Source organism: Berghia stephanieae, chromosome 4 (genome assembly GCF_034508935.2).
Source record: "Berghia stephanieae isolate SIO BIC M18660-M18661 chromosome 4, UCSD_Bste_1.3, whole genome shotgun sequence".
NCBI lineage: Eukaryota > Metazoa > Mollusca > Gastropoda > Nudibranchia > Aeolidiidae > Berghia > Berghia stephanieae.
Genome location: NC_088363.1, coordinates 4,372,571 through 4,385,070, shown reverse-complemented (window position 1 = coordinate 4,385,070; position 12,500 = coordinate 4,372,571). Strand labels below are relative to the sequence as shown.

General features: G+C 35.8%; 1 protein-coding gene across 5 annotated transcripts in view; it reads right to left on the bottom strand.

Annotated features, from left to right (window-relative positions):
• The window catches only part of LOC144969918 (ubiquitin carboxyl-terminal hydrolase 38-like), a 167,444-nt gene that overhangs the window by 101,977 nt on the left and 52,967 nt on the right, over positions 1–12,500 (bottom strand). Inside the window, exon 1 of one of the 5 annotated variants that reach the window (XM_078908985.1) lies at positions 2,515–2,727. The exons of 1 other annotated variant lie outside the window; for it this stretch is intronic. The gene's annotated coding sequence lies outside the window, so the exon portion shown is untranslated. Of the gene's footprint in view, positions 1–2,514; positions 2,728–12,500 lie in introns of those variants that run through there. 3 more of the 5 variants (XM_078908987.1, XM_078908989.1, XM_078908986.1) reach the window with 3 other exon arrangements.

The following is a 12,500-nucleotide window of genomic DNA, read 5'->3' as shown; positions in this document are numbered from 1 at the left end:
CACGATTATTGAGATATAATAAATAAAAAACGACCCCCCCCCCCCGAAAAAAAATATATATATAAAAATAAATAAATAAATAAATACCAACAAAAAAATCCAACAAAACATAACAAGACAAAAACCCAACTCAACAACAACAAAAAACAAATCCAAAAAGAACAGTTCGACAGTAGATAGCCTTATAGAGAGGATCCGATTTGAAGTTTGAACACGGCAAGTGGAGGTGCAATGCAGTCTCAATCTCATTCATTCAGGTGTCGACATTGTGAGCATATTATTAATATGAGAATGTTTTTGTATTGACATCACGATGCGTGAAATCACACCGCGGCGACATTTGTAAAATGCCATACAAACACAAACACTGCATTTTTACATTGCCGGAATTTTTCAAATACCAGAGGGCGAAATATTATTATCATCATTATTATTATAGGCTGGCCAAAGCACGTACTGAAAAACAACCAACTATAAAAATGGGAGCGATCTATATTCAGGTTTTCGTCCAATCAAGTCATCAATCACATGATTTATTGCTGTCCAACGATAGGATATTTCTATCAAATGTAAACACGCTGCTTTGTTTACCTATGAAAGTCTGTACTCGTGTGTCAATCTCAACAAAATGACCCATCCTTTCAAAAGATGTGAACACGTTTCACTATGAGGATCAATGGGGATGATCTTTAGATAGTTCGAAGATGACGTCACTCATGTGTTTGTTATTGTTTTTTTGCCATCCACGTTTATGAGTAATGCTCACTGATCTGTATGTTATGAGCTTCTTAGCCAAGCGCATTCTATCTAGATATTAACTTTCCATGTGCTCGAGGTCATTGGTCACATTGCAAAATGTGCTCAAAGTGACCCACTTAGTGAAAAGTGTTCACACCTTTTAAACATCTAACATCACGATGGGTCATTTTATTCAGCTTGAGAATGTTTACAACTTTCATAAACAAAGCAGAGTGTTTACATTTGATAAGATATATCCAATCGTTGGAGAGCAACAAATCATGTGATTGATGATCTTCTAGTTGGACGAAAACACGAATATAGATAGAATGCGCTTGGCCAAGGAGTTCACAACATTGCCATCCGGAAGTATAACGGACCAACACACAAACTCTGTGTAACCATGAACTTTTATAGTCTGGTTAATACAGTTTAGTGAGAACAACTCACAAACGCGGATGGCAAAAACAATAACAAAGGCATGAGTGACGTCATCTGCAAACTATCTATAACTATATCGAAGACCCAGCTTCAAATACTGCAAAGTGGACATGGGGATCGTGAAAAAAATATCAACTGTGCCCCGGGTGGATACGTGGCCTTCGTAAAGTTCTGGCCTGACACTGACCAAAAGATGACGTCAAAATGCCAGTCTTTTGCTACCAAAGAAAACAAATCGTGAGTTGAATTCAATAGTTTAACCAATGAAATAACTTGTTTCCTTGAGCTCTACTAACGACAACTCACTAGCGGTGCAAAAACCAAATAATGACGTCAAACTGCAAGTCCTTTTGGGTTTCAGTGTCAGGCAATAACATAACGATGGCTACGGTGGATAGCGGACCGCCAATTGGGTGATTAGTTCTCATTAAAATGTATAGATCAGGCTTATAGATAGTTCGAAGATGACGTCACTCAGGCCTTTGTTATTGTTTTTTGCCATCCGCGTTTGTGAGTTGTTCTCACTAAACTGTACCAACCAGACTATAAAAGTTCATGGTTACACAGAGTTTGTGTGTTGGTCCGTTATACTTCCGGATGGCAATGTTGTGAACTCCTTGGCCAAGCGCATTCTATCTATAAACTTGTAATGTAACACACACATATTATATATATATATATATATATATATATATATATATACACATATTGTTTGATGTGTTTCGTATGTTTAACCTCGCAGGCAGATGTTGTGAGTATTTCACATAACCGCATAGCAATACAACCTTCTACTCACTTGTCGGATCCTTAAAGTAAAACAGATTGCACAATACACAGTGACTCAATTTGATAACACACTTTACACACAGAAAACACGTTTAACAAATATCATAATATATTATTGAATTGAAAGGGTAAAAATTTTTGAATCGTGTTCTTTTCTGATCTTATTATAAAACTTTAAGAACTTTTTTCATGTCGTACGACATAACAAATGATAATAATAATAATAATAATAATAATAATAATAATAATAATAATAATAATAATAATAATAATAATAATAATAATAATAATAATAATAATAATCATCATCATAATAATAGGAATTATAATAATAGTAATAATAATAATAATAATAATAATAATAATAATAATAATAATAATAATAATAATAATAATAATAATAATAATAATAATAATCCACCGAATCACATATACAGAAAAAAACCATAATAATAATAATATTACGGTCACTCAACACAATTAAAGTATAGGTCATACACAGCACCTTCAGAATTCACACAAACACCTTCAAAACAACAATTTGTTTACCTCGATAGCTACTAACAAGACAAGCCCAACTCGAGACAATCGTACATATTATTCTGTGTAGGTTTAGTTAGCTAGCCCGACGACTGTAGTTTTAAGAGTGTTTAAAAAAGACCGGTGCTTGCTTATTCTTCCTATACATTTGTCCCCACCACCACCACGACGAAATCGCCACTCCTCTCTCTACCTGTAATTATCTCTCCCAAGACTGGTTATGTCTCGCTCGTCTCAGTCCCCCATATATACTTTACTTATGGCTGTGGCCCACAAACAGGGACAAAAGGTTGCCAACTTGGAAGTTTTGTGGCCAAATTTCAAAAACAAAACCGAAACAAAACAAGTGAAAGCAAAATAAATAAATAAAAAGCCAAAAAAAAAAAAAAAATGATTTAAAAATAAGTAATAAAATAAAACAACGACAAAAACAAACAAACAAAATAAAAAAAATAAAAAATAAAAAACAAAAACAAAACAACAAAAAACGCCGTTGTTTTTTTTATTATTATTTTTAAAAGATATTTTATTTATTTTAGTTTTGTTCTTATTTAATTAATTAGGCCTTGTGGCATCGAATAACTGGGTTAGGAATTTCGGCAATATTTTCAAAATCACTTCATTGAGCCTATCTGACCGACAAATCGACACGAAATTCACAAAATATTGATGCGATGCGCTTAGTCAAAATACTCACGACATCCGCCAGCCAAATTAAACATAGCAACACACAAACTGTGCGTGACCTTAAACGTTTATAGTCTGATTGATTTAATTAAGTGAGAAGAACAGGCTGTCTAAAAATGACACAAAAAAGCCGAGTGACGACATTTTCATTCCTTCTTTACACATTTTCACCCACAAACTAAACTGGAAAGTCAATGTACAAATTGTATTAACCCGAGACACTAGAAAGGTTTTTAACAAGGGATAAGAAAATTAAGATTATTTTCAATGTTAAAGGCATTTATTTAGCAACGAAAGTCACCATGCCTAGAAAAGTTTGGCATGCTCTGTAACGTATTTGGCATTTATCATCAAAATTAATCTGGCAAAATAACCTGAACGATGTCTCTCCCCTTTTACACCTCAACAGTTTTTCTTTTTTTATTCGGTCGACCAACTTGCCCTATACTATGCATATTATAGGCTAATAATACGACATACTACTGTACGTAGTAGCAGTGACTGGCGAGCGACCCTCTTCGTCTTGGCTTTGCAACAACAACAACAACAAAAAAGGAACAAACAAAAAAAAAAACCCGCTCAACACCCCCCCCCCCCCACCCCCACCCGCCGACCCCCCTTGCCCAAGAATGAAGTTGACGTCACTGGGGTCTTTGTTATTTTTAATTAATTTTTTTTTTATTACCATCCGCGTTTATGAGTAATTCTCACTAATAATTTAGGACAGGACATGGCGCCTGTTAGGCGATGTTACAAAATTTTTCGGACAGAGACAACGTTGTTAACGGCCAGGTACTCTTTTTACACCGTACCCATGAGTACGGTGAGAGAATGTGAGTAAAGAGCCTTCTCCAAGGACTCAACTATGCGCCGAGCTAGGCTCGAACCCAGGACCTTCCGATCCGAAAGCGAGTGTCATACCACTAGACCACATAGCCGCACAATCAATCCCCTATCGCACACTCTGTGACATTGGGCTGTAGTTGATGCTTGGGATATATTATATTAAGCACATTAAGTGGATATTGCGCTACTTATATAAAATCTAACAGGTTTAGAATAGCCATCAAAATATGCGGGTACCTCAAACGATTATGCTAACATTAAAATCTGAACATTTCAACAGTTTACAAATCTTTGAAGTAATCAAGAGATACATAAAAGAGGTCTTGTACAGAGATGCCAACCTAGCCTTTTGAAAACCCATATTTTCAAGACCAAAAACCTGTATTTTAGGCCAAAAACCTGTATTTTAGGACAAAAACCTGTATTTTAGGACAAAAACCTGTATTCACTGCGCCGTGCAGATTTCGATATCAGCGCGAACAATAGCAAGGCAAATTATCTCAAGAAATGACAGAAAGACACAAAGAAAATAAGTTCTTCATGAAAACACTTTTCGTGTTGTGATCGTTATAGTCTTCAACAGTCATAACGTCACTTCCTTCCTAATGACGCATGGTAACTTAGTAACACTGGCTCTAGACTATCGGAACAATGGCGGACGCCGTATGAAATATTTCTCCGGCGAGTTTAAACGCGTATCCAGAGGAAAAAAAACCCCATCAATTTGATCATGTTTTGACTTTTACACATTCTGATCACAAGGCGTAAGAAAAGGGAATGAAAAGTTATAGCTAGCATGAAGAATAAAAAGTAATGATTTTCTTTGTTTAGAACCATGATGGCCGCCGTTGCCGGGCGCGTGACATCAGACTACTGAATCCAATTTCGTGGATTTTTCACTTCAACCAAATCCCGTATTTTTCATGATAAAACCGTATGCCCGTATTTCGGAAGAAAAACCGTACAGAATACAGGAAACCCGTACTGGTTGGCATCTCTGCTTGTAGCCACCGATGTTTAAGTCGGGAAGAGGAAGGAACGGACCACTTGAAAATTTCAGAGGAAAAAGAATATGAATATAACTTTACAAATTGTGACCCTTCGCCTCAAAACGGTATTAAGTCGGGATGGTTAAGATGTTGAAAATTGAATTTATAACCAGAAATATCAGACTTGCGTTACTTGCGTTGAGTTTGTATGTTTTATTGAGGATAATGGATACCATGTTTTAGGGTGCTAATGCCAACACTTTATATTTTTGACCACTTTAACATTTAATTCGGCTTTTAAGCATCTGGTTCCTTCCGATATAATATCGTTTTGCGACGATGGGTCACAATTAATAATTTGGCAATAGCAGAGATGCCAGTTCAGGAGGGAAAAATTTACTGAACTTTTACGCAACAGTGCGGCTATGTGGTCTAGTGGTATGACACTCGCTTTCGGATCGGAAGGTCCTGGGTTCGAGCCTCGCGCTCGGCGCATAGTTGAGTCCTTGGAAAAAGGCTCTTTACTCACATTCTCTCACCGTATTCACGTGTAAATTGAGTACCTGGCCATTAACAGCGTTGTCTTTGTCCGAAAAATTGTAATATCGCCTAACAGGCGTCATGTCCCATCATACATGTTAAATGCTGCTGTTGACCAGGGACCCCTCGTAAAGCGCTTTGAGCCCCTTTAGTGGATATTGTGCTATATAAAGCTCAATATTTTTTAAAACTGCATAGACCGACCACCCCTTTCTGAGTGCTGAACTCCAATGAAATGACATTATGATGTCCTTACTTTTTTTTCTGTTTAGCAGGCGATTGGAAAATATAGATAGTATGCACTTGTACTTGGCGAAGAAGCTCACAGCGTTGCCATCCGGAAGTATAACGGACCAACACACAAAACTATAATGTGTAACCTTGAACGTTTATAGCCTGGTTAATACAATTTAGTGAGAATTACTCATAAGCGTGGGTGGCAAAAAGCAATAACAAAGACCTGAGTGACGTTAACTTCTGGTTATAAATTCAATTTTCAACATCTTAACCATCCCGACTTAATACCGTTTTGAGGCGAAGGGTCACAATTTGTAAAGTTATATTCATATTCTTTTTCCTCTGAAATTTTCAAGTGGTCCGTTCCTTCCTCTTCCCGACTTAAACATCGGTGGCTACAAGCAGAGATGCCAACCAGTACGGGTTTCCTGTATTCTGTACGGTTTTTCTTCCGAAATACGGGCATACGGTTTTATCATGAAAAATACGGGATTTGGTTGAAGTGAAAAATCCACGAAATTACGATCACAACACGAAAAGTGTTTTCATGCAGAAGAACTTATTTTCTTTGTGTCTTTCTGTCATTTCTTGAGATAATTGGCCTTGCTATTGTTCGCGCTGATATCGAAATCTGCACGGCGCTGTGAATACATGTTTTTGTCCTAAAATACAGGTTTTTGTCCTAAAATACAGGTTTTTGTCCTAAAATACAGGTTTTTGTCCTAAAATACAGGTTTTTGGTCTTGAAAATATGGGTTTTCAAAAGACTAGGTTGGCATCTCTGTACAAGACCTCTTTTATGTATCTCTTGATTACTTCAAAGATTTTAAACTGTTTGTTGAAATGTTCAGATTTTAATGTTAGCATAATCGTTGAGGTACCCGCATATTTTGATGGCTATTCTAAACCTGTTAGATTTTATATAAGTAGCGCAATATCCACTTAATGTGCTTAATATATATCCCAAGCATCAACTACAGCCCAATGTCACAGAGTGTGCGATAGGGGATTGATTGTGCGGCTATGTGGTCTAGTGGTATGACACTCGCTTTCGGATCGGAAGGTCCTGGGTTCGAGCCTAGCTCGGCGCATAGTTGAGTCCTTGGAGAAGGCTCTTTACTCACATTCTCTCACCGTACTCATGGGTGCGGTGTAAAAAGAGTACCTGGCCGTTAACAACGTTGTCTCTGTCCGAAAAATATTGTAACATCGCCTCACAGGCCATGTCCTGTCCTTAATTATTAACGCGGATGGTAATAAAAAATTTAAAAAAAATTAAAAATAACAAAGACCCGAGTGACGTCAACTTCATTCTTGGGCAATGGGGGTCGGCGGGTGGGGGTGGGGGGGGGTGTTGAGCGGGTTTTTTTTTTTTTTTTTTTTTTGTTCCTTTTTTGTTGTTGTTGTTGTTGCAAAGCCAAGACGAAGAGGGTCGCTCGCCAGTCACTGCTACTACGTACAGTAGTATGCCGTATTATTAGCCTATAATATGCATAGTATAGGGCATGTTGGTCGACCGAATAAAAAAAGAAAAACTGTTGAGGTGTAAAAGGGGAGAGACATCGTTCAGGTTATTTTGCCAGATTAATTTTGATGATAAATGCCAAATACGTTACAGAGCATGCCAAACTTTTCTAGGCATGGTGACTTTCTTTGCTAAATAAATGCCTTTTTAACATTGCAAATAATCTTAATTTTCTTATCTCGCTGTTAAAAACCTTTCTAGTGTCTCGGGTTAATACAATTTGTACATTCACTTTCCAGTTTAGTTTGTGGGTGAAAATGTGTAAAGAAGGAATGAAAATGACGTCACTCGGCTTTTTGTGTCATTTTTAGACAGCCTGTTCTTCTCACTTAATTAAATCAATCAGACTATAAACGTTGAAGGTCACGCACAGTTTGTGTGTTGGTATGTTTAATTTGGCTGGCGGATGTCGTGAGTATTTTGACTAAGCGCATCGCATCAATATTTTGTGAATTTAGTGTCAATTTGTCGGTCAGATAGGCTAAATGAAGTGATTTTGAAAATATTGCCGAAATTCCTAACCCAGTTATTCGATGCCACAAGGCTTAATTAATTAAATAAGAACAAAACTAAAATAAATAAAATATCTTTTAAAAATAATAATAAAAAGAAACAACGGCGTTTTTTGCTGTTTTGTTTTTGTTTTTTGTTTTTTATTTTTTTTATTTTGTTTGTTTGTTTTTGTCGTTGTTTTATTTTTATTATTTACTTTGTTTGTTTGTTTTTTTATTACTTAGTTTTAAATAATTTTTTTTGCCTTTTTATTTATTTATTTTGCTTTCACTTGTTTTGTTTTGGTTTTGTTTTTGAAATTTGGCCACAAAACTTCCAAGTTGGCAACCTTTTGTACCCGTTTGTGGGCCACAGCCATAAGTAAAGTATAAATGGGGGACTGAGACGAGCGAGACATAACCAGTCTTGGGAGAGATAATTACAGGTAGAGAGAGGAGTGGCGATTTCGTCGTGGTGGTGGTGGGGACAAATGTATAGGAAGAATAAGCAAGCACCGGTCTTTTTTAAACACTCTTAAAACTACAGTCATCGGGCTAGCTAGCTAAACCTACACAGAATACACAGAATAATATGTACGATTGTCTCGAGTTGGGCTAGTCTTGTTAGTAGCTATCGAGGTAAACAAATTGTTGTTTTGAAGGTGTTTGTGTGAATTCTGAAGGTGCTGTGTATGACCTATACTTTAATTGTGTTGAGTGACCGTAATATTATTATTATTATGGTTTTTTTCTGTATATGTGATTCCGTGGATTATTATTATTATTATTATTATTATTATTATTATTATTATTATTATTATTATTATTATTATTATTATTATTATTATTATTATATTATCATTTGTTATGTCGGACGACATGAAAAAAGTTCTTAAAGTTTTATAATAAGATCAGAAAAGAACACGATTCAAAAATTTTTACCCTTTCAATTCAATAATATATTATGATATTTGTTAAACGTGTTTTCTGTGTGTAAAGTGTGTTATCAAATTGAGTCACTGTGTATTGTGCAATCTGTTTTACTTTAAGGATCCGACAAGTGAGTAGAAGGTTGTATTGCTATGCGGTTATGTGAAATACTCACAACATCTGCCTGCGAGGTTAAACATACGAAACACATCAAACAATATGTATATATATATTATATATAATATGTGTGTGTTACATTACAAGTTTATAGATAGAATGCGCTTGGCCAAGGAGTTCACAACATTGCCATCCGGAAGTATAACGGACCAACACACAAACTCTGTGTAACCATGAACTTTTATAGATAGAATGCGCTTGGCCAAGGAGTTCACAACATTGCCATCCGGAAGTATAACGGACAAACACACAAACTCTGTGTAACCATGAACTTTTATAATCTGGTCCATACAGTTTAGTGAGAACAACTCACAAACGCGGATGGCAAAAACAATAACAAAGGCCTGATTGACGTCATCTGCATACTATCTATAGTCTGGTTGGTACAGTTTAGTGAGAACAACTCACAAACGCGGATGGCAAAAAACAATAACAAAGGCCTGAGTGACGTCATCTTCGAACTATCTATAAGCCTGATCTATAGATAGTATGCCGATGACGTCACTCAGGCCTTTGTTATTGTTTTTGCCATCCGCGTTTGTGAGTTGTTCTCACTAAACTGTATTAACCTGACTATTAACGTTCATGGTTACACAGAGTTTATGTGTTGGTCCTTTATACTTCCGGATGGCAATGTTGTGAACTCCTTGGCCAAGCGCATTCTATCTATACATTTTAATGAGAACTAATCACCCAATTGGCGGTCCGCTATCCACCGTAGCCATCGTTATGTTATTGCCTGACACTGAAACCCAAAAGGACTTGCAGTTTGACGTCATTATTTGGTTTTTGCACCGCTAGTGAGTTGTCGTTAGTAGAGCTCAAGGAAACAAGTTATTTCATTGGTTGAACTATTGAATTCAACTCACGATTTGTTTTCTTTGGTAGCAAAAGACTGGCATTTTGACGTCATCTTTTGGTCAGTGTCAGGCCAGAACTTTACGAAGGCCACGTATCCACCCGGGCACAGTTGATATTTTTTTCACGATCCCCATGTCCACTTTGCAGTATTTGAAGCTGGGTCTTCGATATAGTTATAGATAGTTTGCAGATGACGTCACTCAGGCCTTTGTTATTGTTTTTGCCATCCGCGTTTGTGAGTTGTTCTCACTAAACTGTATTAAACAGGCTATAAAAGTTCATGGTTACACAGAGTTTGTGTGTTGGTCCGTTATACTTCCGGATGGCAATGTTGTGAACTCCTTGGCCAAGCGCATTCTATCTATATTCGTGTTTTCGTCCAACTAGAAGATCATCAATCACATGATTTGTTGCTCTCCAACGATTGGATATATCTTATCAAATGTAAACACTCTGCTTTGTTTATGAAAGTTGTAAACATTCTCAAGCTGAATAAAATGACCCATCGTGATGTTAGATGTTTAAAAGGTGTGAACACTTTTCACTAAGTGGGTCACTTTGAGCACATTTTGCAATGTGACCAATGACCTCGAGCACATGGAAAGTTAATATCTAGATAGAATGCGCTTGGCTAAGAAGCTCATAACATACAGATCAGTGAGCATTACTCATAAACGTGGATGGCAAAAAAACAATAACAAACACATGAGTGACGTCATCTTCGAACTATCTAAAGATCATCCCCATTGATCCTCATAGTGAAACGTGTTCACATCTTTTGAAAGGATGGGTCATTTTGTTGAGATTGACACACGAGTACAGACTTTCATAGGTAAACAAAGCAGCGTGTTTACATTTGATAGAAATATCCTATCGTTGGACAGCAATAAATCATGTGATTGATGACTTGATTGGACGAAAACCTGAATATAGATCGCTCCCATTTTTATAGTTGGTTGTTTTTCAGTACGTGCTTTGGCCAGCCTATAATAATAATGATGATAATAATATTTCGCCCTCTGGTATTTGAAAAATTCCGGCAATGTAAAAATGCAGTGTTTGTGTTTGTATGGCATTTTACAAATGTCGCCGCGGTGTGATTTCACGCATCGTGATGTCAATACAAAAACATTCTCATATTAATAATATGCTCACAATGTCGACACCTGAATGAATGAGATTGAGACTGCATTGCACCTCCACTTGCCGTGTTCAAACTTCAAATCGGATCCTCTCTATAAGGCTATCTACTGTCGAACTGTTCTTTTTGGATTTGTTTTTTGTTGTTGTTGAGTTGGGTTTTTGTCTTGTTATGTTTTGTTGGATTTTTTTGTTGGGTATTTATTTATTTATTTATTTTTATATATATATTTTTTTTCGGGGGGGGGGGGGGTCGTTTTTTATTTATTATATCTCAATAATCGTGAACATTTGCATGCTATCTGTCAGACTTTGCAAGGTATTGGTATAACTCCCCACTCTAATAAAATTGGCTTAGCAGTAAAACTATTTTTAAAAAGGGGGGGGGGGAAGAGAATGAGCATTTATATAGCGCAATAATGGCTAAGTGCTCAATGCGCTTTACAAAGGGTTCCAAGCCAACAGCAAATTTTTAACATGTAGGACTTGACATTACGCCTGTTAGACAAGATTGCGAGATATAAATGTACGACAGAGACGACAACGCTTTTAACGACTAGCTAAGTACTACCTATTTTATACCTGGTTACGGTTAGAGAATTTGAGTAAAGAATGAGCCCCTTTCTAAGGATTTCAACTTTTGCGCCGCTCGCTCAGAACCCAGGGCCACCGATCCGAAGGCTGGTCTCATACACCACGGCACCACAAAGCAACACCGACAGAAGTGCACTGGAGTCAATCCGCTTGTAATTTGAAAACGAACAACGCAATAGATTGATTTCTTTTGAAAGAATTTTTCAGAGAAAGATTACCCGCCCTCCCTTCCCCAAAACGCTGTGCCTTACTGTAAACAAAACAAACAAACAATAATAATAATAATAATAATAATAATAATAATAATAATAATAATAATAATAATAATAATCATAATAATAATAATAATAATCATAATAATCATAATAATCATAATAATAATCATAATCATAATAATCATAATTATCATAATAATCATAATTATCATAATAATCATAATAATAATCATAATAATCATGATAATATTAATAATAATCATGATAATATTAATAATAATGATAATAATGATAATAATAATAATGATAATAATAATAATAATAATAATAATAATAATAATAATAATAATAATAATAATAATAATAATAATAATAATAATAATAATAATAAATAAGATCAAACACGTAGTTAAAGTTTTGGTCAGAAATTTGATCCTTCAAATAAATCGATGGATTAAAATAACAGCTTTTTTACCAAGAAGATGAGGGTGATTTTAATCCAACGGTATTTGAACGATTGGTTTCAATTTTAAATACCCGTTTTCTTTTGTTATTCTTTTTTAATTTTTCTTTTTGATTATTAATTTTTTTTTTTTTTTTTTTTGTTCTTTTTAGAATACGACACCGGCACCACTCCTTTCCTAGTTTATAAATACACATGACTGAAAACGGTGCTAAAATATTTTCTAAAGTGGTTTTAAAGTGAAACTGACCAGAAATTCCAAGACTTTCTTTTTCGGGGGGGGGGGGGGGGGGGGGGGGG